Below are 27,699 nucleotides of genomic sequence, written 5' to 3'. Positions count from 1 at the left end.
AGACCTTCAAGCTATGACATCACTGCTTGACCAAGCCACCCAATCGCATTAATTTTTCCACCAAAATTGGAGGAACTTAACTTTTTCAACTTACCCAAAGACTAAATATTATCCTGCAATGCCCAGATTGCCAGCTCACAGGCACATGTCCTCCTTCAATAGGTGTTAACCCTAGAGGACTACAAACTAATCAGTTATGGCAAACAGATGTTACACACATCCCTGAATTTGGAAAACTAAGATATGTACATGTATCCATTGATACCAATTCTCACCTAATTAGCGAACATGCTTTACCTGGAGAGTCCACCCGATATGTCATTAAACATCATCTTTTAACTTTGCGTTTATGGGGCAGCACACAAAAATTAAAACTGACAATGGTCCGGCTTATGCCAGCTCACAACTTCAACAATTTTGTCACACGTGGAACATTCAACATTCCACAGGCATCCCGTATAACCCCTAAGGATAGGCCATAGTAAAACGTGTCCATTGCATCCTTAAAAACAGGCTCAGAGAAAAAAAAGGTGGGGGGGGATGTAAGGAACCTGCAACACTATTGGCACAAGCCTTATTTACCATTAATTTTTAAAAACTTAAATGATAAATTTCAATCAGCTGTAGAAAAGCACTTTGCTAAAACCTCTCAAGAATAAAACCCACAATTTTATGGAAAGATGTAAACAGTAATATACGGTGTGGTCCAAGTGATTTGCTAACATGGCGAAGAGGATATGCTTCTGTTCACATCCTCTCAAGTCCTCTTTGGATTCCAGCAGGACACATCAAACCATACCACGGCGTGGCTAGGACCCATCCCAGTACCAGAAATGAAGAAAATGACCCTGCAGGACACGCAGCTCCGGACGATGTGGCTCTTTTGGATGACACAAGCCCCAGCATTACCTGGGGGATGCTGAAGAAGACAATTCAGGAGGCTGAGCGAATCCTGCTCTGGACACAACCACCATTCACTCCAGATAATATGTTCCTTGTTATGCTCTCTATTATACATTGCAACTCACATAGGGTGTTGATCCTTTTTATGCTCTCACTTTGCTTGCAACCCATACCTGCTACACTCTTTTGGGCTTATCTCTTAGATCCACCTTTTTTCCGGCCTGCTTCCTGGGCAGACCACCCCCTTTCCAGCCTCTAATAACACAACTGCTGGGCTAGGAGGGACTGACTTACCTCAGTGGGGTCCCTCATTAATGACACACATTGGACTAAGGTGCCAGGTAACACTACATATCACTCTACTATCCTCCCACTGTGTGTAAGTTATAATAGTTCTAACCCTTCCTGTGTACCTGCCCAAACACTATGATGGCTGCATCATGGCAAAGGAAATGCCTTCACATTCTTGGTTGCAGGGAGCCTTAAACCAGGCAATGCAATCAATGTCACTTTTCCCAACATTCCTTCCTATGCTGAAGAATGTAGAAGGGAAAGTAATGGATTCCACTTTTGCTGGGAAGTCGGTCACAGGGAAGAAGCTCATAGCCTCCAGAGAGGCAATTATAATATCTTAGACCGAAACCCCCAATGCCATTTTCAGAGCGACCATACTGATGTCTGCATTCATCGTGGTATCAATCATAGTTTCATAGCCATGTCCTGTTCTCCTATAATTCGAGCCGATGGAGGGATAGGATATCCCAGACCCCAAGTAGAGTCCATGCCACCCGAAGACACTTTATGGTGCCTGGGACACCTTAGCATCTCCCTTAACACCAGGCATGGGATATACCATAATTCCAGTAACAATTATATTATGATCTTTATTCTTAATCACACAGATCAGTGCCTAATTTGCACTACTCATCCATATATTTTCCTTATGGGAATCAATATTTCCATTATACCTCAAAAATCCATGTTTATGACCCAAGTGCAGTGACAGACTTCATTTGCCTCATGCATCACTAATTACAATATATCTCATTTAAATAATACAAGAGTCATGGTATTAAGGAGACAATCTGAAGCATTCCTACCAGTCAATTTGACATGCAATTGGCAATGTTCCTCTGTTCTTGCCACCTTAGAACGTGCCCTGCCCCAGGTCAGACACAAAAGATTCATAGGCACATTTATAGTCCTTATAGTCTCAGCCACAGTCACCTTGGCAACTGCTAGTGTTGCTGTGGCCTCCATTACTGAACCAGTACAAATAGCTACCTTTGCAGATAACTTGGCCAGAAATGTGTCGAACAAGCTTCTCTTACAGCAGGGTATAGATCAAAAGATTCTGGTATGCCCACAAGCCCTCAGGGCTGCCTTAGAATATATAGGGAAGTGACAACATGCACTGGCATTCCAACAGCAATTATACTGTGACTAGGACCATAAGAATATCTGTGTCGCCTCTCTACCTTGGTATCAATCAATACATAGTTGGGATGAAGTGAAACAACACCTGTGGGGAATCGTATATAATAATTTATCAGAAGACATAGGCGACTTAAAACTAAAATTCTAGAATCCCTAAACGTCATATATCTACACGTCCAACAAACAGCCATATGGCAAGATGTGCAAGAACATCTCTCCTGAATAGATACCCACTCCCAAGGGTCACTCCTTGACTGGAAAAGAATGTTATTGATTATACTCATGTTTGTCTTATGTTATTTACTAATTCTAGGATGCAAAGCAGGAATACAAGTCATAACCACTGCACCAGACAAACCTGTTGCTGCACACATCTGTGTTCTTCAGTCAACAAAACCTGATGTGAAAAACAGAAAAGGGGGAGATGTAGAAGATTGGTCAGGGTGGTGGGAGAAATTATAGGAAAAAGAGGCAAACCTTCTTGGAAGGCCGGGAGGTTTTGCGAAAGCTTTGGAAGAGGATTTGGTTGAAGGGAGCTGAATTCTCTCAGGGTAGATAACAAGGAAATGAGAGGGAATTGATCTAGATAAGTTAGTTTGCTTAGGCCTCGGAACCTGGCTTTTAATCATCTAGGCACAGGACTGCTCTCTCTGGAGAGGGTGACTATGTTAATCACCCACAAGTTGTGTTGACTCAAAGCCTTTGTCATTAAATCTGTACTAAATAAATGCCTGCAACACTTGCTTGTCAAGGCTGTGGCTGCTGTGACTCTTCACAGCATCCTCCTCAGTGTCAGTGAATGACCTGGTACCCTAGTCATGGGCCCAGGGAAAAAACCTGTGTCTGTGTATATTTTTTCATTCCTCACTCAGCCAGGGTCTGTGGGTCAGACGTGGCACCAAATGATGTCTAAATAATGTGTTGTTTAAAAAGTCACCATGAGTGAATGAAACATACCACAAATAATGTGTCTCCATCTGATCAGAGGTCCATCTTGCTCCAAGCTCCACCTTGCTCCAAGCTCCATCTGCTCCCAGCTCTATCTTGCTTGGAGCTCCATCTGCTCCGAACTCCATCTTGCTCAGAGTTCCAATCACTCCGAGTTCCATCTTACGCTAAACACCTTTTGCTCTGAGCTACATCTGCTCCAACTTAAACCTTCATAAGGACTTCATCTTGATCAGAGCTCTATCTGCTCTGAGCTCCATCTGCTCTGTGCTCCATCTTGCTCATAGCTCCATCTAATCCGAGCTCCACCTTGCTGGGAGCTCCATGTGATCTGAGATCCATCCTGCTCAGAGTTGCCTCTGCTCTAAGGTCCACATGGCTCCAAGCACCATCTGCTCTGAGCATCACCTACTCAAAACTAAACCTTGACCAGAGCGCCATATTGCTTGGAGCTCCATCTGCTCTGAGTTCTATCCCGGTCGAAGTGCCATCATGCTCGGAACTCCATCTGCTCCAAACTCTATCTCGCTCAGACCTCCATCTTGCTCAAAGTTCCATCTGCTACGAGCTCCCTCTTACTTTTAACTCCATGTGCTCAGAGCTCCAACTGTTGCGAGCTCCATCATACTCCAGGCAACATCTGCTCCAACTTCCATTTTGCTTTTAGCTCCATCTGCTGTGAGCTCCGCCTTACTCGGAGCTCAAATAACTCCAAGCTCCATCTGCTCCAAGCTCCATCTTGCTCAGAGCACCATCTTCTTAGAGATCCAGCTGCTCCAAGTTCCATCTTGTTGAAAGCTCTAAGTGCTCCACGTGTTATACCTTGCTAAGAGATCCAATCACTTTGAGGTCCATCATGTCTTTAACATCATCTTCAACGTGGTCCATCTTGCTTAGAGCTCCATATGCTTCGAGCTCCATCTTGCTGAGTCACATCTGCTCAGAGCTCTGTTTTACTCTGAGCAACATCCAATCACTTCGAGCCCCATTTTGCCCTGAGCACCATCTGCAAGGAGCTACATCTTGCTCTGAGGACCATCTGCTCAAAGAACCAACTTCTTCAGAGCTGCAATCACTTCGAAGTCCATTTTGCCCTGAATGCCATCTGCCCAGAGCTCCATCTTGCTCTGAGGATCATCTGTTTGGAGGTCCATCTTACTGTGAACAACATCTCTGTGTTCCATCTTGCTTGGAGCTCCACCTGTTCTGAGCTCCATCTTGCTTTTAATCACTTTGAGCTCCATCTTGCTCTGAGAACCATCTGCTCAGAGCACCATCTGCTCAGAGCTCTGTCTACTCAGAGCTCCATTTGCACCAAGCTCCATCTTGCCCAGGGCTCCTATCACTCTGACCTTCATCCTGCTCTGAGGACCATCTGCTCCCAGCTCCATCTTGCTTAGAGATCCAGTCCATCTGAGCTCCATCTTGCCCTGAGAACCATCTGCTCAGACATCCATGTTTTTTGGAGCTCCAATCACTTTCTGCTCCATTTTGCCCTAAGCGCCATCTGCTCAGAGATCCATCTTATTTAGAGCTCCAATCACTTTGAGCACTATCTTGCTCTGAGCTCCATCTTACTGTGACCAACATCTTCTCCAAGCTTCATCTTGCTCGGAGCTCCAGCTGCTCTGAGCTCCAGCCTGTTTGGAGCTCCAATCACTCTGAGTTGCATCTTGCCCTGAGCACCATTTGATCAGAAATTCATGTTCTTTGGAGCTCCAATCATTTTGAGCTCCATTTTGCACTGAGCTCCATCTACATTGAGTTACATCTTGTGTGCTCTGAGGACCATCTGCTTAGAGAGGCATCTTCTTTGGAACTCCAATTACTGCGAGGTCCATTTTGCCCTGAGTGCAATTTGCACGGAGCTCCATCTTGCTCTGAGGACCATCTGCTCAGAGCTGCATCTTACTGTGAGCAACACCTCTGAGTCCCATTTTGCTTGGAGTTCCATCTTCTCTGAGCTTCAGCATGCCAGGAGCTCCATCACTCTGAGCTCCATCGTGCTCTGAGCACCATCTTCTCAGAGCGCCATCTTACTCTCTAAGCAACACGTTTTCTGAGCTCCATCAGCTCTGAGTTCCAGCTTCCTTGGAGCTCCAATCATTCTAAGCTCCATGTTGCTCTGAGCACCACCTGCTCAAAGCTAACCAACATGCTTTCTGAGCTCCACCTGCTCCGAGCTCAAGCTTGCTCAGAGCTCCATACACTCTGAGCTCCATCTTGCTCTGAGCACCATCGGCTCAGAGCTTCATCTTACTCTAAGGAACACTTTTCTGAGCTCATTTGTTCTGAGCTCCAGCTTGCTCAGCGCTCCAATCACTCAGCTCCATCTTGCTCTGAGCACCATCTTCTCGGAGCGCCACCTTACTCTCTAAGCAACATGTTTTCTGAGCTCCATCAGCTCTGAGTTCCAGCTTCCTTGGAGCTCCAATGACTCTGAGCTCCATGCTGCTCTGAGCACCACCTATTCAGAGATAAGTAACATGCTTTCTGAGCTCCATCTCTCCAAGCTCCGGCTTGCTCAGAGCACCATCTGATCAGAGCTCCATCTTACTCTAAGGAACATCCTTCTGAGCTCGTTTGCTGAGCTCCAGCTTGCTCAGCGCTCCAATCACTCTGAGCTCCATCATGCTCTGAGCAACATCTTCTCGGAGCGACATCTGCCTCTCTAAGCAACATGTTTTCTGAGCTCCATCACCTCTGATTTCCAGCTTCCTTGGAGTTGCAATCACTCTGATCTTCATGTTGCTCTGAGCACCACCTGCTCACAGCTAAGCAATATGCTTTCTGAGCTCCATCTGCTCAGAGCTCCAGCTTGCTCAGAGCTCCAGTCACTCTGAGCTCCATCTTGTTCTGAGCAGCATCTGCTCAGAGCTTCATCTTACTTTAAGGAACATCTTTTCTGAGCTCGTTTGCTCTGAGCTCCAGCTTGCTCAGCGCTCCAATCACTCTGAGCTCCATCTTGCTCTGAGCACCATCTTCTCGGAGCGCCACCTTACTCTCTAAGCAACATGTTTTCTGAGCTCCATCAGGTCTGAGTTCCAGCTTCCTTGGAGCTCCAATCGCTCCAACCTCCATGTTGTTCTGAGCATCATCTGCTCAGAGCTAAGCAATATGCTTTCTGAGCTCCATCTGCTCCGAGCTCCAGCTTGCTCAGAGCTCCATTCCCTGTGAGCTCCATCTTGCTCTGAGCACCATCTGCTCAGATCATCACCCTACTCTAAGGAACATCTTTTCTGAGCTCGTTTGCTCTGAGCTCCAGCTTGCTCAGTGCTCCAATCACTCTGAGCTCCATGCTGCTCTCAGCACCATCTGTTCAGAGATAAGCAACATGCCTTCTGAGCTCCATCTGCTCCGAGCTCCAGCTTCCTCAGAGCTCCAATCACTCTGAGCTCCATCTATCTCTGAGCACCATCTGCTCAGAGCTTCACCTTACTCTAAGGAACATCTTTTCTGAGCTCGTTTGCTCTGAGCTCCAGCTTGCTCAGCACTCCAATCACTCTGAGCTCCATCTTGCTCTGAGCACCATCTTCTCGGAACTCCATTTTACTCTAAGCAACATCTTTTCCGAGCTCCACCTTGCTTGCAGCTCCAATCACTGTGAGCTCCACATTGCTCGGAGCACCACCTGCTCAGAGATAAGGAACATGCTTTCTGAGCTCCATATGCTCCAAGTTCCACCTTGCTTAGAGCTCCAATGACTCTGAGCTCCATCTTGCTCTGAGCACCATCTTCTCGGAGCGCCATCTTACTCTCTAAGCAACATGTTTTCTGAGCTCCATCAGCTCTGAGTTCCAGCTTCCTTGGAGCTCCAATCACTCTGAGCTCCATGTTGCTCTGAGCACCACCTGCTCAGAGCTAAGCAACATGCTTTCTGAGCTCCATCTGCTCCGAGCTCCAGCTTGCTCAGAGCTCCAATCACTCTGAGCTCCATCTTGCTCTGAGCACCATCTGCTCAGAGCTTCACCTCACTCTAAGGAACATCTTTTCTGAGCTCGTTTGCTCTGAGCTCCAGCTTGCTCAGCGCTCCAATCACTCTGAGCTCCATCTTGCTCTCAGCACCATCTTCTCGGAGTGCCATCTTACTCTCTAAGCAACATGTTTCCCAAGCTCCATCAGCTATGAGTTCCAGCTTCCTTGGAGCTCCAAGTACTCTGAGCTCCACATTGCTGTGAGCACCACCTGCTCAGAGATAAGCAACATGTTTTCTGAGCTCCATCTGCTCCGAGCTCCAGCTTGCTCAGAGCTCCAATCACTCTGGGCTCCATCTTGCTCTGAGCACCATCTGCCCAGAGCTTCATCTTACTCTAAGGAACATCTTTTCTGAGCTCGTTTGCTCTGAGCTCCAGCTTGCTCAGCGCTCCAATCACTCTCAGCTCCATCTTGCTCTCAGCACCATCTTCTCGGAGCGCAATCTTACTCTCTAAGCAACATGTTTTCTGAGCTCCATCAGCTCTGAGTTCCAGCTTCCTTGGAGCTCCAATCACTCTGAGCTTCATGTTGCTCTGAGCACCACCTGCTCAGAGCTAAGCAACATGCTTTCTCAGCTCCATCTCTCCGAGCTCCAGCTTGCTCAGAGCTCCAATCACTCTGAGCTCCATCTTGCTTTGAGCAACATCTGCTCAGAGCTTCACCTCACTCTAAGGAACATCTTTTCTGAGCTCGTTTGCTCTGAGCTCCAGCTTGCTCAGCGCTCCAATCACTCTCAGCTCCATCTTGCTCTCAGCACCATCTTCTCAGAGTGCCATCTTACTCTCTAAGCAACATGTTTTCCAAGCTCCATCAGCTATGAGTTCCAGCTTCCTTGGAGCTCCAAGTACTCTGAGCTCCACATTGCTGTGAGCACCACCTGCTCAGAGATAAGCAACATGTTTTCTGAGCTCCATCTGCACCGAGCTCCAGCTTGCTCAGAGCTCCAATCACTCTGAGCTCCATGCTGCTCTCAGCACCACCTGATCAGAGCTAAGAAACATGCTTTCTGACCTCCTTTGCTCTGAGCTCCAGCTTGCTCAGCGCTCCAATCACTCTCAGCTCCATCTTGCTCTCAGCACCATCTTCTCGGAGCGCCATCTTACTCTCTAAGCAACATGTTTTCTGAGCTCCATCAGCTCTGAGTTCCAACTTCCTTGGAACTCCAAGCACTCAGAGCTCCATGTTGCTCTGAGCACGACCTGCTCACAGCTAAGCAACATGCTTTCTGAGCTCCATATCTCTGAACTCCAGCTTGCTCAGAGCTCCAATCACTCTGAGCTCCATCTTGCTCTGAGCACCATCTGCTCAGAGCTTCATCTTACTCTAAGGAACATCTTTTCTGAGCTCGTTTGCTCTGAGCTCCAGCTTGCTCAGCACTCCAGTCACTCTGAGCTCCATCTTGCTCTGATCACCATCTTCTCGGAACTCCATTTTACTCTAAGCAACATCTTTTCCGAGCTTCACCTTGCTCGCAGCTCCAATCACTGTGTGCTCCACCTTGCTCGGAGCACCACCTGCTCAGAGCTAAGCAACATGCTTTCTGAGCTCCCTATGCTCCGAGCTCCACCTTACTTTGAGCTCCAATGACTCTGAGCTCCAACTTGCTGTGAACACCATCTGCTTGGAGCTCCATTTTACTCTAAGCAACATATTTTCCAAGCTCCAGCTTGCTTGCGGCTCCAATCACTCAGAGCTCCAATGTCTTCAGAACAATGTTTGGAGTGCCAATCACTCTGAGCTCAATCTTGCTCTGAGCATCATCTTCTCTTAGCTCCATCTTACACTGAGAAACACCTGCTGCAAGTTCCATCTTGCTCGGAGCTCCTTCTTGCTCCAAGCTGTATCTCCTCCAATCTTCACCTTGCTCAGAGCTCCATCTGCTCAAAGCTCCTTCTTGTTTGAAGCTCCACTCCAAGCACTATCTTGCTGTGAGCACCATCTGCATAGACATTCATCTTACTCGGAGCTCAATCTAGTCAGAGATCCATCCATCTACTCTGAGCTCCTTCTTGCTGGGATTTCCAATCACTCCAAGCTCCATCTTGCTGGGAGCTCCAATCACTTCCAGCTCCAGTTTGCTCTAAGCACCAACTGGTCAGAGCTCATCTTACTCTGTGCAGCATGTGCTCTGAGCTCCACCTTGCTCAGAGCTGTAATCACTGTGGCCTCCATTTTGCTCTGAGCTCCAACTGAAACTGAGCAACATCTCCTCCAAACCCCATCTTGCTTAGAGCTCCTTTTTCACTCTATCTGCTCTGAGCTGCATCTTGCTCAGAGCTCCAATCACTCACAGCAATGTTCAGAGTGCCAATCACTGAGTTCCCTCTTGTTCTGAGCACCATCTGCTCTGAGTTCCATCTTACACCAGCAACATCTGCTCCAAGTTCCATCTTGATTGGAGCACCTTCTTGCCCAAAGGTCTATCTGATCTGAGCTCCATCTGGTTCAGAGCCCCATCACTCCAAGCTCCATCTTGCTCTGGGCATCATCTGCTTGAAGCTCCATCTGCTCCAAGCTCCATCTTGCTTAGAGCTCCCATCACTCTGAGCTCCATTTGCTCTAAGCTCCATTTTTCTCAGAGTTCCAATCACTTCAAAATCCATCTTGCTCTGAGCATCCTCTGCTCAGATACCCATTTGCTCAGAGCTCCATTTTCTAGCTCCATCTTCCTGAGATCTCCAATCACTTCCAGTTCCATTTTGCTCTGAGCACCATCTGCTTGAAGGTCTCTCTTACTGTGAGGGGCATGTTCTCTGAGCTTCATCTTGCTCTAAGCACCATCTGAAACCTAGCAACATTTCCTCCAAGCTCCATCTTGCTTAGAGCAACTTCTTGCTCACAATTTCATTTGCTCCAAGGTCCATCTTGCTCAGAGATCCATCTGCTCTGTGCTCCATCTTGCTGAGAGCTGCAATCACTTCCAGCTTCATTTTGCTCTGTGCACCATCTGCTCCGACCAACCTGTTTTCTGAGGTACATCTTGCTTGGAGCTGCATCTGCTCCAAGCCCCATTCTCCTCGAAGCTCCAATCACTCCGAGCTCGATCTTGCTCTGAGCACCACCTGCTCAGAGCTCTAATTCTTCAGAGCAATGTTTTTAAGTTCCAATCATTCTGAGCTCCACACTTCTCTAAGCTCCATCTTACACCTAGCAACATCTGCTCCACGTTCCATCTTGTTTGGAGCTCCTTTTTGTTCAGAGCTCTATCTTCTCTGAGCTCTGTCTTGCTTGGACCTCTAATCATTCTGAGCACCATCTGCTCTGAGCTCCATCTAGAACTGAGCAACATCAGCTCTAAGCCCCATCTGCTCAGAGTTCCATTTGCTCTGAGCTCCATCTTGCCCAGAGCTCCAATTACTCCAAGCTCCATCTTGCTCTGAGCACTATCTGCTTGAACCTTCTTCTTTCTTGGAGCTCCAGTCCGCTGAGTTCCATCTTGCTCTGAGCACCATCTGCTTGAGCTCCATCTCCTCTGAGCTCCATCTTGCTAAGAGCACCAATCACTTCAAGCTCCATTTTGTTCTGAGTCCATCTACTCAGAGTTCCATCTTACTGTGAGCAACATTTTCTCGGAGCCTCATGCTGCTCAGAGCTCCATCTGCCCCGAGCTTGGAATTCCAATCACTCTGATCTCCATCTTGCTCTGAGCACCATCTACTTGGAACTCTTGTTACTCTGAGCAACATCTGCTGCAAGTTTCTCAAAGCTGTGTCTGCTTCAAGTTCCATCTTGCACGGAGCTCTAATCACTCTGAGCTCCAACCTGCTGTAAGCACCATCTGCTGTGAGCTCTATCTAAAACTGAGCAACATCTGCATCAAGCTCCATCTTGCTTAGAGCCCTTTATTGCTCAGAATTCCATCTGCTCTGAGCACCATCTTGCTCTGAGCTCCATCTTACACAGAGGAACATCAGCTCTAAGCTCCACCTTGCTTGGAGCTCCTTTTGGTCTGACCTCTATCTGCTCTGGGCTCCAATCACTCCATGCTCCATCATGCTCGGAGCTCCAGCTGCTCCAAGCTCCACCTTGCTCAGGGCTCCAATCACTCTGAGCTCCATCTTTGATTGAGCTCCATCTTGCTCTGAGCACCATCTGCTCTGAGCTCCATTTTTCTCTGAGACCATATGCTTGGAGCTCCATCTTACACTGAGCAACATCTGCTCTGAGCTTCATATTGCTCAGAGTTCCATCTTGCCTGGAGCTCCATCTGCTCTGAGCTCCATCATGCTTGGAGCTCATCTTGCTCAGAAGTCCATCTTGCTTTGAGCACCATCTCTTCCACATGTTTATTGAGGCACTATTACCAATAGGAAAGACATGAAACCAATACATATGCTTATCAATGATACACTGGAAAAAGAAAATATCCTACATATATTCCATAGAATACTACGCAGCCATAAAAAGGTATGAGATCAAGTCCTCTGCATGGACATGGATGAAGCTGGAAGCCATCGTCCTCAGCAAACTAACAGAGGAACAGAAAATCAAACACTTCATGTTCTCACCCATAAGTGGGAGGTGAACAACGAGAACATATTTTAATACTATTACATCCTCTGAAGATGCTCTCTGTTCCCTTAACAAAGGATATTTGTACTTTGTAATTTTTTCTCTCTAAAGGATTGTGGCTTCTCCTGTCTGTGCCAGTTTAGGGTACAGGTTGACTACCTCACCTTGAAATGACCCACTCCATGTCCACACTTGGTTGGTCACTCCTGTGAACTGCTTGTTCACAGACTCTTAACACCTGTGAGTCATATGAGGGGAAGTGACCTCAGATAGTATTGCACCAGGAAAATTACCAACTGAAAGAATTACTGCAACAACATGTATGTCTGCTTATTTCAAAGAACAAACAGGAGTCAGGTGAAGGTAATAACATCTTAAGGTGATGTCAGTAACATCTTAGATGACCAAGAATAATCCTGTGGGCCCCAAGAACATATTACAATATGGACTATGCCAGCAGAAATCTCACCCATCAGACAACAGCCAATGACGCTCTGGCTCAAATCTTAAATGTCCTCTCTTGGTGTATGAAAGCACGTGACCAGCAGGAAGGAAAAACATCAGGGAGACAAAGGCTTTGCTGCATATCTGTGGGCTTCAGTCTCCAGTGAGACACTCAGAGCCTACATCTCCTCTATTACCACTGCTGCTTTTATTGTACAGCACATTTCCATATATGTTTCATTCTATTTTTTGAATTCTGTATTTCATTGTTCTCTCAGTCTAGTTATGAATCATCACACTTTCAATTTCCAAGTATTTACAATATATGAAATGAAAAGTTATTTTTTATATTCAGACTTTCATGGATATTTTTGTTTATTTTTCCTTGCAATACATTTTCTTATCTCCAGAGCATAATCAGATAGTGGCTATATTGAAGTAAAGCTCAATTCATCAGTTGATTAAAGAATCATTGAGCTCTTCATACTGTTAAAAATACTTTTCTAAAATTGTGGTTTCATTATCTTTTATGTATACAAATCCATTTCATATTTTATACATTTTTACAGCAATTCTGATTTGGTTAAATTTTTTAAATATACTATGCTGTAGAATCCTGACAGTGTCTTTTTACATCTATGATCATGAACACATGGCATTCTCATGAACTCTATGAATGTGGCTAATAATATCAGTGGATTTCCTAATGCTGAATCTCACTTGCACTCCTGCCATAAAAGATGTCTGGTCATGCCATAATATACTAATAGGCTGATACAATGGCTTCTAACATTTATAACTTTTACTTTTATATCCTTATGTCCTATTTGTAGTAGTGTGTGTGTCTCAATCCAGTTAATGATCTTATATCCCCTCACATACCCTTCCAAAATTTTGGGGGTATAACTCTTATACCTGCTTTATAACTCTTACACAGTTTAAGTGACACTTATTTACTGAACTTTTTTTAGTGGGGGGATGGAGCCTCACTCTGTTCCCCAGGTTGGAGTGCAATGGCATGATCTCGGCTCACTGCAACCTCTGTATCCCAAGTTGAAGCTATTCTCCTGCCTCAGTCTCCCAAGTAGCTGGGATTACAGGTGCATGCCACCACACCTGGCCAATTTTTGTATTTTTAGTAGATACAGGGTTTCACCATGTTGACCAGGCTGGTCTCGAACTCCTGACCTCAAGTGATCTGCCCGCCTTGGCCTCCCGAAGTGCTGGGACTACAGGCATGAGCCACTGTGCCCGGCCTACTGAATTCTTGTATACTGGAACTTATTTGTGTATAAGAGCTCTCTTTTGATAGGTGTCTCTGTTATTTCTATTATTTCATTCACATTGACCCCTGTTGAGATAGAGATTTTAAACTGATGAACCACCCAACTGTTACTGGGTTCATAATATTGTTAATCACAGTGAAAGTAGGTATTCTTTCAGAAAATCAAGGTGGAAAGCTAAAAAAAAAAAAAAAAAAAAAAAAAGAAAGAAAAAGAAAAAAGAAAAACACACCTACAAGAAAACAAAACAAAACTTATACACTGACCCCCTCCATCCATTAGTGGCATAAACACAGAAAGACAACCAAATGGACCAAATGAGGGAGCAAGATAATCAGACCAAATTACATAAACACATTTTTCAGAAACACACCAAAGGCACCCAGGTTGAGAAACCTGGATATTCAAGTACAAAGGACTGAAGTAAGACCTTTATGTTACACAAGACACAAATATCAACACAAAATAAACTGAACACCTAAGTCTAATCCTGAAACAAAAAAAGCTCCCAAGGGGAAAAAAAAAAAAAAAAGAGTGTCTATTTTGGGGAAACTTGAATCTGTGCATGCCAGTTGCAAAAAGAAAAAATTAGGGAGAATATACCCATAAACAATGCAATGGTTTTACTATCTCTATTTTTTTTTTATTCCCAATGGGACACAGAAATAACTGCTAACAAAAGCAAATATAAATATGTTAGACAAAGGACAACTTTAAAATTCTGAAACAAGGAGAAAACAATGAACTCAAAGAAAAGGCATCTTACAGATTAGGATAAAATTATGGAAAGTCAAGTACCTGAGAGGAGCTGTTATCTAACATATATAAGAAACTAAAGATACTAAGTGGGTAAAAAGATAAAACAACTAAAACCTATATTTATCCAAACAATCTGCTACTGGCATAAAAATAGGAAACCCAATGGACAGAGTGAGGGTGTCCTGTATGCCATCCAAATGTATATACAGTGAACATATTTTTCAAAAGGACACAAAAAGACACAATGGGAAAAGGAAAGTCTGTTCAATAAACGATTTTGAGCAAACTGGATAGCCACATGAAATACAGTGAAATGGGACAAAAATCAATGTAAATTACATTGAAGACCTAAACTCATTCTTGAAACCACTTACTTCCCTTAGGAAACATAGGGTGAATGTGTATTTTAGAAGACTAATCAATGCACACAAGTTGCAAAATGTAAAATATAAAAATAGAAAGAAAAGAAAAATTAGAAGAAAAAACCCATAGACAATGCAATAGCTTGGCAATCTTTTTCACTGTTTTTAATTACACACACAAGTCACCACTAATATATACATATGTGGGACTACAAAAAACATTGGATCTTATGGAGGGAAAAGAAAACAATAAACCAGAATAGAAGGCACCTCACAGACTGGAAGAAAACTATGGAAAATTCTGTCTTTGAAAGGGGTTGTTATAAAATATGTGCAGGAAGCTAACACCACCATGTGGGGGAAAAGCAAATACAGAAACAAAAACAAATGTCGAAGACAAGTCTGGGCAAAGGACCTGAAAAGACATGTCTGAAAAGTAGATGTGAAACTGACTCACAGGTAAAAGAAAAGTTTCTCAAAAGCTCTAATCCTCACGAGAATGTCAAGGAAAACCACACTGAGATACCACTCCCATCCACATAGAATGAATGTTACCTAAAACAAAAATAAAAGTTTGAAAAGGAAACAACTGGTATACACTTGCAGAAGGGGAAACTCTTCTCATACACTATTGGTGTGAATGTCAACTTATATACACACTAGGAAAAACAGCTGGAAGTTCCTCAAACAAAGCAAAAACACTATTTCATCTAGCCATCCCACCATGGGCTATGCATGCACAGCCAATGAAACTCCTATGTGGAAGAGATACCTGCCTTGCCCTGTGTACTGTAGTACTCACAATAGCCAGGATAGGAAATACCCCTACCTGTTCATCTATTGATGAAGGGATGAGGAAACTGCAGTATATATCCAGAACAGAATATTCTTCAACCATAGAAACGAGTGAAATCTAGTCATTTGCAGCCATGTGGAAAAACCTGGGGGACATTATGTTAAATAAAATGAGCCAGACAGCGAAAAGCATATACTGCATAATCTCATGCATGTGGAATCTAAAACACTTGACTGCATAGAAGTACAAAGTTCAACAGTGGTTACCAGAGGCTGGGGAGAAAAGGGGGCCTAGGCAGGAATTGGTAATGGGTACAAAGTTACACTTAGAAAACTGAGATCAACCGTGCCCTTCTCTTCTATAGCAGGATGACTAGGGTTAATATTGTAGCAAATTTTCCAAATAGCTGGAAAGGATTCTGAATATCCTCTCCACAGACAAATAATACCTAGAGGACTTCACAGATGATAAATATTATGATTTGGTCAATATGCTAGGTGTACCTATATCAAAATGGTTCCTGCATCCTCTAGTTATATACATATACTCTAGGGCAATTTCTTTAAAAAAAAAAGTCAACGATGCTAAAATTCACATGGAACCATGAAACACCCTGAATTTCTAAAGCAATCTTGAAAATACAAAGTATGTGGGATGAATCACTGCCATCTATTTGAAATTATATTAAAAAGCTAGTTATCTAAACAATAGATGACTGGCATTAACCAAGAAACCCAAACCAACAGATAGAATGAGGAAGCTCAAATCACAAACCCAAATTCCTGGGTAGAGTACACATTTTGTAAAAGAACACCAAAAGACAGAATGAAGAAGGGAGAATCTGTTTAATTAATTGCTTTGAAAATTGGATATCCCTATGTAAAATAAAATAGGACCCCTATTGTGTAACAGGCACAACAATCAACTCAAAATGAATTAGAGACTCATACACAAAACTTGAAAGCATCAAGTTCCTCCAAAGGAAAGACAAACAATGTGGGTATATTTAGGTCAACGTGGATCTGTGTTCACAGTGTGCCAAAACCAAACAAAAAATACAGGGGGAAACTCATGGGTGATGGATTAGTTTGGTCACAATTTTGATTTTCTTCATCAGTCACCTACATCACAGGAAACCAAGAAAACAGACACATGTGGGACTGCATCACACTCTAGAGTTTGTGCCCAAGCATATTAAAAAAAAATCCATGAAGAAAATAAAAAATCATCCTGAAGTTTACAAGAAAGATTTCAGCAAACATACATCTGATAAAAGGTTGCCTTCAAAATGCCTAAGCAACTAACACCACTTACTAGCAAAAACACAAAACAGAAACTAATAACCAAACAAAATGGGGCAAAAGAACCTGAATAGACATTTCTGCAAAGAAGACATTGAAAACAAGTTTTAAAAACTTGGATAACATCATAAATCATAAGATGTAAATCAAAACAACACACATATCATCCATTATAATTTAAATGGATGTTATCAAAACGATAAAATATATTAAGAGAGACACAAATGCTGGTGTAAGTTTCCAGAGAGGAACTAGTTTGGTAAGAATGTTAATTAGCATACATACTACAGAAATCAGTGTGAGGTTCCTTCAAAAATTAAACCTACAACTACCACTTCATCTAACAATTCTACTACTAAGTATACTTTCAGTGCAAAAGAAATCAGTCCATGTAAGAGATATCTGCCATAGTATGTGGACTGCATCACTATTCGCAATTGCCAAGATAAAGAATAAACTTACCTGCCCATCCACAGGTGAAGGGATAAAGTAACTGTGGTGGATGTACACAAATAGTCTTCAGCCAGAAAAGCAGAATGAAATTTCATCATTTGGAGCCATACTCTTGAACCTGGAGGACATCATGGCAAATGACCTAAACCAGGCAGAGAAAGAAAAACATTGCCACAGCTCACTCATGTAGAATCCAAAATAAAAGGCTTTATTGCGTACGTCTAGAGGGCACAATAGTTACCAGAGGTTGGAGGGAAGAGGGGGCATGGGAAGGGATCAGAAATAGGTAAAAAGTTACACTTAGATGAGAGGAATAAATTGTTCCTCTCTGTTCCACAGCACAGTGACTAGAGATTAACACAACATCACACCTTTTTCACAAAATCTGAAAAAGAAGATTCCAAATGTTTTCACCGCAAAGAAATTAACAACTGTTTGTGATAATAGAAACTCTTGTAAATGCAAGATTCCAAATGTTTCGCCACAAATAAATTAACAACTGTTTGTGATAATACTCTAAATATCCTGATTTTATCATTCCTCTGTGTCTGCATTAACCAAAATGCCCCCATCTAACTCCCCACATTGTACACCTTTACTATATGGCCAACCTTTTAAAAAAATACGTAAACACACAATGCTAAAATTCATGTGGACCACAAAACAGCCTGAATTTCCAAAGCAATTCTGAGAAATCCAAACTACAATGATTGTGTCACACTTCCCAATTTTAAATTTCATTGAAAAGCTAGGGACCCCATTCCACACAGAGCAGTGGAACAGATTAGAGGATCCAGATGTAAACCCACACGCCTAACACCATCTGATCTTCAACAAAATCCACAAAAATAAGCTTTGGAGGATGGACTTCCTCCTCTCAATAGATGGTGCTGGGATAAATGGCTAGCCAGTTGCAGAAGAAAAACAGTGGGGCCCTGTGTCTCACTGTGTACAGAAATTAATTCAAGTAAATGAAATATGTAAATGCCAGACCTCAAACTATGAAAAGCCTGCAAGGGAACCTAGGAAGTACCCTTCTTGACAGAGGATTTGGCAGAACATGAATATGCCTAAATCCCCAAAAGCAAGTGCAACTAAAACAATTATTGACAAGTGGGGCCTAATATACAAGAGTGGCTACACAGCAGAAGAGATTAACAACAGAGTAAATAGCTTACATAATGGGAGAAAATGTTCCCACGTATGCATCTGATGAAGTCTAATATCCAGGATCTACCTCAAACACGTTAAGCAAATAAATCAGCAAAACAAAAACTCAATGAAGAAAGTGCAAGAGGCATGAAAACACACATCTCAAAAGAAGGTTTACAGCAAGCAACAGACAGGATAACATTTTTCTAACTTAGCAATCATCAGAGAAATACAAGCAAAAGGCCCATGAGATAGTATTTCACACCGGTCAGAATGGCAGTTATGACACAGTCCACAAGAATGACTGCCAGTGAGGCAGAGGAGGAGAGGAATGCTGGTTTGCTGTTGGTGGAAATGCAAACTACTTTGGACACCATGGAAAGCAATGTGGGGATTTCTCAAATAACTTTCTTGACATCACTAATACAAAAATGCCCAAGAAAACCACACTAAGATTCTGTCTCTTCCACTCAGAATGACTGCTACCAAAAATAAACAAAACACAAATTTTTGAAGGTGACAGCCAGTGTAGACTTACAGAAGGATAACCTCTTAAACACAATTGGTGGGGGTGTAAATTAGTATACACACTATAAGAAACAGCTAGAGGTTCCTGAAAAAATTCACAGCACAACTACCATGTCAGCAAGCAGCCCCCACCACTGGTTCCACATTTGAAGCAGTTGAAATTCCTAGGTTGAAGAGAGCTACCTGCCTTCCCATGGGTACCAAAGCACTCGTAACTGTGACCAAGGTACAAAATGAACCTATCTTTCCATATGCGGCTGCTGAAATGAAGAAACTGCCATATAGATATATCACAGAATATGTTTCAGCCATAAAGCTTTGGGAAATCCTCATTAGTAGCCACATGAAGAAATCTGGAGAACATCAGATCCAACGAATGAGCCTGGTAGAGAAAGTTCCATGCCACATGATCTCAGGCATGTATACCGAAAAAAGCTTTATCTCCTAGAAGTAGAAAGTTCAATAGGGGTGACCAGAGGCTGCTGGGGAGGTGGAGGGGGTCTGGGAAGGAATCAGTAATGGGTACAAAGTTACTCTGGGATGAGAGTAATCAATTCTGGTCTTCTATTCCACAGGAAGATGACTAGCCTTAACACAAATGTGTCATATATTTCAAAGTAGCTAGAAGAAAAGATTCTGAATGTTGTCATCACTCAAAAAATAATAACTACCTGAGGTGAAGAGATGCGAAATAACCTGATTTTATCATTACTCAACATATACATGTATCAAAATCTTCCTGGTACCCTCTAATTATATACATTTAGCATATGGCAGATAGTAAGGGGAACATCACACACCAGGGCCTATTGTGGGGAGGGGGAAGGGATAGCATTAGGAGATATACCTAATGTAAATGACAAGTTAATGGGTGCAGCACACCAACATGGCATATGTATACATATGTAATAAACCTGCACGTTGTGCACATGTACCCTAGGACTTAAAGTATAATAATAAAACAAAAAGAAATATTTTAAAAATGCCAAAATTTATGTGGAAATGTGAAACACCAAGAATTTCCAAAGCTATCCCTGAGAAATACAAACCATATGGGATGTATCACATTCCCTGAGTTCTAATTAAGTGAAAATCCCTAGTTAACCAACTCATATGTAACTGGCATACACGGAGAAACAGACCAGTGAGCAAAATGAGGGCGCTCAATAATAAACACAAATTCATAAAGACTGAACACATTTTTCAAAACATCACCAAAATGACACAATGGGGAAGAGTTCCAAAACTATATATTCATTTTCAAAATAATAATACTGGACTCTTTTGGTACTAAATACACAATAATCAACTCAAAAGAATTAAAGATTATACACAAAACTTGCAACCATAAAGTTCCTATGAAGACAATCTCAGGTGTGCGTATATTTAGGGCAACTTGGATGTATGCTCATGGTTTGCAAAAAGTAACAAAAATACAAGGGAAAAAATCATTGACAGTGGACAGTTTTGGTAGGGATTATGTTTTTTCTTGATTAGTAACCAACAGCATAGCTAATCAAGAAATTGTACACATGTGGGACCACATCAAACTGAAGAGTTTTTGCCCAACAAAGGAAACAATGGACACAATGAAAAAGCATACTGAAAAATATAAGAGAAGTAGTTTGGGCAAACACACCTTGGATAAGGGGTTATTTTTGAAAATGTACAAGTCAGTAATACTACCAGCTGGCACAAAAACAAACAAACATAAAAATAACCAGACCAAAATTGGGCAAATAACCTGAGAAGATATTTGTGCAAAGAAGACAGGAAACTGACCCAACATTTACAAAAATGTGGCTAACATTACTACTCATGACCAAAATGTAGATCAAAATCACACTCAGATCTTATCTCACTCCAACTAGAAGGAACATTACAAAAATATTAAAATATTTAAAAAGACAATTCCTGGAATCAATTTCCAGAAAGGGGAACTGTTTGTGGAAATGTAAATTAGTACTAACACTATAAAAAAAAAAAGTTGGGGGCCCTGCAAAGAATAGACAAAAAAAAAAAAAAAAGAAATTCCATACCATCTAGCATTCCTACTACTGGGTATATGTTCAACCTACCTGTTCATCCACAGATAAAGAGATCAAGAAACTCTTGTATACATACATGAGGGAATATTCTTGGCCATCAAAATAATGAAACAGTGTCATTTAGAGCACTCCAGAGGAACCTGGAAAACATTATGTTAAATGCAATGAGCTAGGCCTAGAAAGACAAACACTGCATGATATCACTCATGAAATCTTAAGATGTTTATCTTAAAGAAGTAGAAAGCACAATATTGGTTACCAGAGTCTGGGAGATAGAGGGGGAATGGGAAAGGATTGGTTATGGAAACAAAGTTATCTTTACATTAAAGGAATAAATCTGCATTCTCCTCCTCAGCCTGGTGACTGGAGTTAATAATACTATATTTTTCTAAAAAAGCAAGAAGGGAGAATTTTGAGTGTTCTCTCCACAAAAAAAAAAAAAAAAAAAAAAAAAAACCTGTATGAGGGAATAGAGATCCTAAGTACCCTGATTTGATCATTACCCAACCTATCTGTATGAAACTGTACCCTTAACTACGGACCTTTATGTTGTGAAAAAAAGTTAACAGAAATAAATATATATTGCGAAAAATCACAGGGAACCACAAAAGTAATGAATATCTAAAGGAATTCTGAGAAACACAATCAAAGTGAGGACCCACAATCGTCGATATCAAATTAAACTGCTGCCAAGTTGTAGTTATGCAGCAGATATATGTTACTTGCATAAAATCAAATACCTAGAACTGTGGACAAAAACAGGGAGGAGAAAAACACGATCAACACAAATATGGACATAGTCAACTGACTTTGATAAAGAACACCACAATGTGGAAGGCAGAGTCTGCTCAATGAATACTTTTCAGAAAAATGATATCCAGATGTAGAAGTAAGAAATAGGACCCCATTTTACACGATGTATGAAAATCAATCCCCCCTCAAATTGAAAGCCAAAACAAAAGACCATAAGCCACAAAATGTTTTTAACTACAACACAGGTTGAGCATATATTTTGGGTCACTTGAATCTTTGCTCACCTTTGCAAAAGGAAAAGAAACAAACACCCAGGAAGAAAAACCTCATTGACCATGAAATGCTTTGTCATTGATATATAATTTCTTATATGGGTGACCAGAATTACATGCATGGAACGCAAAAAATAAACATCAGACTACATCAACCTGAAAAGTTTCTGCACAGCAAAGCAAACTACTTTCTACATAGAAAAGCATCCTATAGATTAGGCAAACATTTCAGGCAATCATGTAATTCACCAGGAGTTGTCGTCTAACGTGTACACAAAAAACACTACAAGATAGCAAAACAATCCAATTTAATATTTCTCAAAGAACCTAAACAGACAATTCTGCAAAGACATAAAACCAAACAACAGATAAGAGATAAGGTCCTCAAAAAAAAAAAAAAAAGAGATAAGGTCCTCAAAATTATTCATTAGAATACTGTAATTCGAAACCACACGCAGACAATCTCACACTTAATGCCTATTCCTAGAAAACTTATAAAAAACAGGAGGGGCTGGGAACAGTGGCTCAGGCCTGTAATCCCAGCACTTTTGGAGGCCGAGGCTGGCGGATCACCTGAGGTCAGGAGTTTGAGACCAGCCTGACCAATATCGTGAAACCGCGTCTTTACTAAAAATACAAAAATTAGTCAGGTGTGGTGGCAGGCGCCTGTAGTCCCAACTACCCGGGAAGCTGAGACAGGAAAATTGCTTGAAACCGGGAGGCGGAGGTTTCAGTGAGCTGAGATGGCGCCACTGCACTCCAGCCTGGGAGACATAGTAAGACTCCATCTCAAAAACAAAACCAAAAATAGGAATGAGGGCGTGGTTTTGGAGACAGGGGAACTCATACACTGTAGGTGGAAATGAAAATTAGGATACACATCATGAAAAACAGCTAAATAGCTGAAGACTCCTCAAAGAATTGAAACTATAGATGTTCCCTGCCCTAGCGAGGTCTTTCTAAAGGTCCTAAGGCATCAAAAACAACCATAGGCCCCAGTACAGAGGCCCGTGGGGCTCGGAAGGACCCAGGTCCCGCGGTTCACCGCTGCCGTGGCCAGAACCCCACAACATCCCCCAAGTGGACGACTGGGGCCCAGATGCCCAGGAAGAAGTCAGTGCCTGAAAGAAGGGAGTGGCAGGGAAGGAGCAGGGAGGCCTGGAGGGTTCCCGGTGGGGACCAAGCCCCCACCACTTACCGCTGAGACCTGCCTCCTCCTCCACCATCACATGGAAGCCACCACGGTTTCTCCAAAGCTCACTCTAACCACGCCGCCGCTAGCGCCTCGCAGGAAGCGCAGTCTAGGCTTCCGTAGGCGCACGCACGCTGGCAGCGACCCTCCAGCCAGGCTGAAGCACCACCCCCTCTTAAAGGGGCCGCAGCTGGGACTGGCCAGAAGCGGCTTCGGCTTGCGGGACAGGCTGATCCTCTGCCCAGCCCCAGGGGTGGACGAAAGGACCCCAGTCTCTCATCCTCCCCAGTTCTAAGGCCCTAGAGGTCACAGGAGCGCTCCCTGTGACCCCGGCCCCGACATAGGCTCCCATTGCTTGAGGAGTGCGCGGGATTTGCCCCTGCCCTCTTCTGGACCTCAGCTTCACCATCAGCAAAGGAAGCGGCCTGGCCAGAGCTCTGAGGTCCCTCAAGCTTCGAGCCTCAGGATCCAGGGTGGGCTCCCCTGCCCCTCTGCAGAGGGGGCCCAGAGAACCACAGAAAGCTGAGAACTGGAGGGACAGTCCGGAGGGCAGCAGGGCCTCCCCGCCTCACTGCGTTCATCCTGTGGGAGCCTGGGGTCTCACTAGGGCCTAGACACCCCACCGGTGGCCTCACCAGGGCTGCCTGGATCACCGGACTCCACGGGCGGCAGGCAGGAGCCCTGGGGTTTAGCGCTGCCCCCACCTCAACTCCATTCTGCGTCAGTGCCCTCGAGGGGCCCTTCGGAGTGGACCCAGGCCTCCCCTTTCCGGGGAATGGGACCTGCATCGGTCTCCATGACACCCACGGGAGGGGCCGTGCCGACCTCTCCAGGGTATCTGGGGGTGAGGCGAGGAATCCTGGCCACCTCTTGAAGCTCGCTGAGCCGCCCACCCCAGAGAGCTCGCAGAGAGCCCACACATTTTCAAACTTTCATTTCCGTTTTCTCCCCCCACCCCCCAAAAATGAAAGACGTGTGTCGCTTCGTCGCCTGTACATCATCCTTTCCCCAGGGCCACGGTGTGGATCCAGCCCGCTAGCTGCCTCAAGGGCCTGGGCGCCTGGCGGTCAGCATGCAGCCCGGGGCCTGCCCAGGTGAGGTCTGCGGACATCACAGCGCCGAGGTCCCTCCTGGCTGGGGCACAGGGGATGCTGTGGGTGCTGGCTGTGAGCTCCTGGAAGGTGGAGCTGGAGGGTGCCCCAGGCTCTGGCTGCAGAGCTCTTGATGTCATGCCCAGCGCCCTCCATCCACTGCCTCTGGGCAATGCTCCAGAGCCCCAGCTGGGGCAAGAAGTCTATCGCTTCGTCCTTTATTCGTTGGAAAAATTCAAAAGCACATCATGATCCCTGGAACAATCACTGTTTACAGGTGGTGGCTCGCGCCTGTAATCCCAGCACTTTGGGAGGCCGAGGCGGGCGGATCAGAAGGTCAGGAGATTGAGACCATCTGGCTAACACGGTGAAACCCTGTCTCTACTAAAAATACAAAAATTAACCGGGCGTGGTGGTGGGCGCCTGTAATTCCAGCTACTCTGGAGACTGAGGCAGGAGAATGGCATGAGCTCGGGAGGCGGACCTTGCAGTGAGCCCAGATAGCACCATGGCACTCCAGCCTTGGGCGACAGAGCGAAACTCCGTCTCAAAAAAAATAAAATAAAATAAAATAGGATTGTAAATGCCACACTGAAATAAGTTTTTATAAAAATGGTAGTCAATGGAAAACAGGTTCAGAAGACAGGAGAGATAGGGAAAATAAGTAAGTTATCTGACTGAAACAGAATTAGAAATTAGCAACAGAAAGAAATATTGAACATCCATGATTTGGCTCTCTGTTTGTCTGTTACTGGTGTATAAGAATGCTTGTGATTTTTGCACATTAATTTTGTATCCTGAGACTTTGCCGAAGTTGCTTATCAGCTTAAGGAGATTTTGGGCTGAGACACTGGCCATCAGAGAAATGCAAATCAAAACCACAATGAGATACCATCTCACACCAGTTAGAATGGCAATCATTAAAAAGTCAGGAAACAACAGGTGCTGGAGAGGATGTGGAGAAATAGGAACACTTTTACACTGTTGGTGGGATTGTAAACTAGTTCAATCATTATGGAAAACAGTATGGCGATTCCTCAAGGATCTAGAACTAGATGTACCATATGACCCAGCCATTCCACTACTGGGTATATACCCAAAGGATTATAAATCATGCTGCTATAAAGACACATGCACACGTATGTTTAATGCAGCACTATTCACAATAGCAAAGACTTGGAATCAACCCAAATGTCCATCAGTGACAGACTGGATTAAGAAAATGTGGCACATATACACCATGGAATACTATGCAGCCATAAAAAAGGATGAATTTGCATCCTTTGTAGGGACATGGATGCAGCTGGAAACCATCATTCTTAGCAAACTATCACAAGAACAAAAAGCCAAACACTGCATATTCTCACTCATAGGTGGGAACTGAACAATGACATCACTTGGACTCGGGAAGGGGAACATCACACATCGGGGCCTATCATGGGGAGGGGGGAGAGGGGAGGGATTGCATTCGGAGTTATACCTGATATACATGATGAATTGATGGGTGCTGACAAGTTGATGGGTGCAGCACACCAACATGGCACAAGTATACATATGTAACAAACCTGCACGTTATGCACATGTACCCTAGAACTTAAAGTATAATAATAAAAAAAAAGAAATATTGAACATCTGAAAATATGTGAAATTTCGACAAGCCACCTCTAAATCATTGGATCAAAAATAAAATCACAAGATAAATTGGAAAATATTTTGAGCTGCACTGTAGTCTGCGTAAGAGACAGAGACCCTATTTCAAAGAGAACAAAGCAAAACAAACCTCAAAAAGCTATAAAATTAAATGCCAACTTTCTGCTCTCCCCAAACCTCCATGGCTCTCCATGCTCTCAGAGTCAAGCCCATTCTTCTCACTTTGGGCTCCAGGATCTAGGTAACCTGACCAGGGCAGACCCTATCACCATCTCCTCCTCTGCATGCAGCCTGGGGCCTGCATCTTGAGGGCTGTCTAGTCTAGGGGAGAATTTCTATTTCCCTACCTGCTCTGAAAGGCATTAAAAAAGGACTAAATCATTTTAATCCAACAAATCAGTCACAAGAGGAAAAGTATTATCTAACTTCACATAGAGGAGGTCCCTAGAGGGTCTAATTCACAGAGGCAGAGGGTAGAACCATGGACACTGAGGTTGAGGACAGGTTGCAGAGTTCATGTTGGAGGAGAACAGGGCTTCCATTTCACAGGATGAAAAGTTCTGCGGATGGATCACAGGGATGGTTACACAAGGATGTGAAAGCATTTAATGCCACTGAACTTAAGAAGGAGTACAAGGACAAATGTTGTCATGTATATTTTACCACATATAGGTGGTAAAATATTTTGTTGGGTGTTTTTAGGTGTGCGGTACCAGGAAGGGCCCTTTGACCATGCATTCTGTCCCATGGCAGGTGTGGAGGGCCCTGTGACACTCATGTTTAATTATGTGCACTGCCCGGCCTTCAAAATGCTCTTCCCAGCCTCCCTGCAGCCACGCAGACCTCTGTCTAGAAGACTCTTGGGAGTTTGTGAGAAGAAAGCACTAGGTATTCAGTGACATCCTTCTCCCACCACACTTCCTGGTTTTAATGTATCTGTCTCACCCCCACCAGCAGTGGTCAGTGGCCGACTGGCAGTGGATGCTGAAGACAGACCTTGGGACTGGCATTGTCCTTCCTGGGGAAGCAGCCCTCACCTCCTCCAAACTGAGCTTGGTTTCTATTGAGGAAGGTGCTACTGACATTATGTCTGCGTGACGCAAACTCTCCCAGCCCTATTGACACAGCCGGGACACCTGGGACCCAGTGCTCCGTTACAGAACATTGTAAGATGCCAGTGAATTTCATTCCATCGCATGCAGAGGATGACTTCATGGGCATGAATTGTCAGCTGTTACTTTTATGTGAGCATCACCAGCCACCATGACAATTTCCACACTGAAGCCAACTCTAATTTGAAGTTCCCACAGAAGATAAGGTGACTTTGGGCTAAGCAAGAACAGTTGACATCATGCCTGTCACACAACAGTTAAATGCTGGCAAACACAAAGAGTAAGGGAACATTATGGGAGAGGCATTTCAAGTTGAGAAAATCATTTTTTCCCCTAAGAACTGGGAAACACAAAACAAAGCAAACCACAGATCCATTCTTATATTTTATCAGAATACCTCAATCCATTTAAAAGAAGGTGCCACTGAGGACAGCACTAGATCATTGTCAGCTTCTTCCCAGTGTTTGAGATGGAGAGAGAAACATCCACATGCAGAGAGGCACCAGCTGACCATGGGCAACCACCTGCCCAGCTCACAGGCCCCCACTCCTGACCATGGACACCTGCCCAGCTCACAGGCCTCCTCTCCTGACCATGGATGCCTGCCCAGCTCACAGACCTCCTCTCCTGACCATGGGCACCCACCCGGCTCACAGGGCCTGTCTCCCTCCTGTATCCATCCCTTCCAGGAGGTAACAAGAACTCATTGCTCATGAAGATAAGCAAAC

The 27,699-nt window shown here is 43.8% G+C and overlaps 1 long non-coding RNA gene across 2 annotated transcripts in view; it reads right to left on the bottom strand.

Annotated features, from left to right (window-relative positions):
- The window catches only part of LOC117083316, a 35,171-nt gene extending 11,895 nt beyond the window's left edge, over nt 1–23,276 (bottom strand). The window contains exons 1-4 of one of the 2 annotated variants that reach the window (XR_004437047.1): nt 23,125–23,276; nt 20,932–21,041; nt 17,183–17,315; nt 15,453–15,564 (exon numbers count right to left, since the gene is read on the bottom strand). This is a non-coding gene — a long non-coding RNA (uncharacterized LOC117083316). The remainder of the gene's footprint in view (nt 1–15,452; nt 15,565–17,182; nt 17,316–20,931; nt 21,042–23,124) is intronic. The other variant, XR_004437043.1, reaches the window with a different exon arrangement.
- Between the last annotated feature and the right edge of the window lie 4,423 nt (nt 23,277–27,699).

Source organism: Trachypithecus francoisi, unplaced genomic scaffold, assembly GCF_009764315.1.
Source record: "Trachypithecus francoisi isolate TF-2019V2 unplaced genomic scaffold, Tfra_2.0 Contig00322, whole genome shotgun sequence".
NCBI lineage: Eukaryota > Metazoa > Chordata > Mammalia > Primates > Cercopithecidae > Trachypithecus > Trachypithecus francoisi.
Note: the sequence above shows the minus strand (reverse complement) of the source record. Positions and strands in the feature narration are given on the sequence as shown.